The sequence below is a fragment of the Capricornis sumatraensis genome, chromosome 11 (assembly GCF_032405125.1).
Source record: "Capricornis sumatraensis isolate serow.1 chromosome 11, serow.2, whole genome shotgun sequence".
Taxonomy (NCBI): Eukaryota; Metazoa; Chordata; class Mammalia; order Artiodactyla; family Bovidae; genus Capricornis; species Capricornis sumatraensis.
Window position 1 is genome coordinate 49,957,160 of NC_091079.1, and position 2,705 is coordinate 49,959,864.

Below are 2,705 nucleotides of genomic sequence, written 5' to 3' on the forward strand. Positions count from 1 at the left end.
TAATCGAGTAAAAGTGTTAAATAACCTGGGGGAGGCCTGTGTGGGGACTTTGGAAGGAAGGATGTGGGTCAATTAGATGGTTGAATTAAGTGAATGCTTGCTTATAGAACATCAATGGTAAATAAACAAGGTAACAACACATTGTGCTATCAAGAGATGCAATTGACAAAGTTAACTAACTAGTGGACTACATTAGACAGAGCTGTAATTCGTTGAATATGGAAATTTCAGTGGGATGGGAGTAAAAGATTGAATTTTAAGGTGGAGGCTAGGTTCAATTGTGGACTTTTATGAGGAATTATAACAAGAGTATTCATTCAGTGCTCGCTTTGGCAGCACATATACTAAAATTGGAATGATACAAAGAAGATTAGCATGGCCCCTGCACAAGGAAGACAAGCAAATTCATAAAGCGTTCCATATTTAAAAAAAAAAAGAGTATTCATTCAGTGGAGTATAGAAAGCTCTTACATGTAAACTTTTGGTATATTTGGTATATACAGACCAAAGAAGTAGTCCACACAGTTCACTTATTCCATGCAGAAATTTAACAAAAATTTACCAGAAGAAATGGGCCCAACATATGCTGGAGAATAACAGTGAAACACCCATTAACAGGGCTAGCGTTGTAGATGCTTACAAGTACAGTAATCATAGGTACAGGCAAGGAATAATTCATTACATTTGTATTTTCCTCTACAATCCAAACTAGGATTGTTTTAACGTGTTGTTGAAGCACAATGTACATAAACACAGAAAAGTGCACATGTAATAGTAGAGCTTGAATCCATCCATCAAATCAGCACCCAGAGAATTCCCTGGTTGTCCAGTGGTTAGGACTCCACACTTTCAGTGCCAAGACCTGGGTTCAATCCCTGGTTGGGGAACTAAGTCTACAAGCCATGACGTGTGGTCCTTCCTTTTCCTCCGCCACACACAAAAAAAAACCTAGCACCCAGAGCAAGAAATGGAGCATTGCAGCATTCCAGGGGCCTCCCTCCCAGGCTCCCTTCAACAACCCCCCAACCCTACTATACACTAGTTTTGTGTTTTTATATTTTTATAGAAATATATATATATGTATTTTGTGCCCTGTGCTTAATTTTAAAGAATCCACCCAATTCTCAGATGTCTGAATGAATCTCAGCTTAGCATTGTACTGAGTTTGGACAAGCCTCTTAATTCACGCCTGCTTCCAAATTCACAGAAGTGAATTATAAAATGTTTACCTAATAGTTGTTGGTAGGATATTACTGCTGGCACATGGTTCCAACTGTTACTTGTACTCAAACTTTTAGCCTGTGAACTTCCTAGGGTGGAAGGCACCTGGACACAATTCTCCACAGTTTAAAGGGAAAATCCACACTATCTGGGCAATGACACACCATCCCCTTATTCTCAAACAAAATTTGGCTACTTGATCTGTCTCACTTTTGGCCAAAGGGAGTAGAGATGCTATTTCTGTTACATACTTATTTATCTCCCCTTCTAAAACATCAGCTTCCTCAAAGGAAGGGTCATGTCCTATTTACCATAGTTCACCTAGTGCCAGGTACTGTAAGCATGCAGGTAAGTACTGGTTGCTAGTTGAACAAATAAGTGCTAACTGTATTGAGTCTTAGGAAATTATGTCAGAATGTTATCCAAACTTTGGCAAAATTATAGTAAAACCAGAGTAGTAAATCTCCCTCCTCCTTTCCCTGTGCTGGTCAGAAAACTCTCCTCAAAGTTAGCACATTCTGTACTTGGAACTTGAATAAGCACACCAGATCTGAGGCCTTCAAAACTAAGGGCAGGAGAGTACACTGCTTTTAACATGGAGTTTGCTCAAACTCAATGTACTGATGCCAAGATATTAAAGTTTTCAAAAACTCTCTCTTCCCAACATGTCAGCTCAGCCATGAATAATTTTCTTCCCTGCTATACTTTATCTTGGTTTTCTACCAATATTTTTAACATCTTCTTGACCTTGTTTAAAATAAAAAACACCCAGGGAAGGGGAAGTAATCCTCCCCTTCCCTGCTTTTATGGAACTGCACTTGTTTTATCCTCCACTACCTAATTAAAAATAACTTTTCACTTCTCACAGAGTCACAGAGTAGGAAGTACCTCTTCAAAACCTTCCATCTGTTTTATATTACAATTAAAAGTCTGATTGGCTGGCAAGCCTACTGCTCTATAACTAGATAAATCAGGCAGGAAATCACATGGTTATATAAGGAGCTCAAAAGATTTTTAACAAAATAATAGCGGACTATAAAGCAAAACTAAGAAAGCCAAGCTATTCACAATCCATTGTGTAAAACAAATACGGTTAATATCTCCTAAGAGTCATGACTATTTTTTAACATTCTTTCAATTTAACACTTCCTGAGACTCTCTAAGCACCACACTAGATGCAGGAGTTATAAAGAGCAATTCCTACTCTTCAAAACATAAAGTCTAGTGGGAACATTTTATGGACGCACCAGGATAATCAGGAAACGACACATACCTGTGCCCTGCAGGCTGCGTAGGATTCTAACAGGTAGGGAGACAAAGAGAAACAGCAATGAGGGGAGGCACGAAGGCAGAAGCATGCATACATTGTTCTGAAAGATCCAGGTCCCCAGGTCCAGATAAGGAAGTGAAGGAGAATTCTTGTTATTTAGGCAACAGACAACTGTGGAAGGTCTGTGAACAGGAGAGGTGATAAAATCTCTGTG

At 39.0% G+C, this 2,705-nt stretch overlaps 1 non-coding gene across 1 annotated transcript; it reads left to right on the top strand.

Moving 5' to 3' along the window:
* Positions 1-320: 320 nt before the first annotated feature.
* On the top strand, positions 321-427 carry LOC138088835 (U6 spliceosomal RNA). The gene has a single exon (XR_011145743.1). It is a non-coding gene; the product is annotated as a U6 spliceosomal RNA (small nuclear RNA).
* The last annotated feature ends 2,278 nt before the right edge of the window (positions 428-2,705 follow it).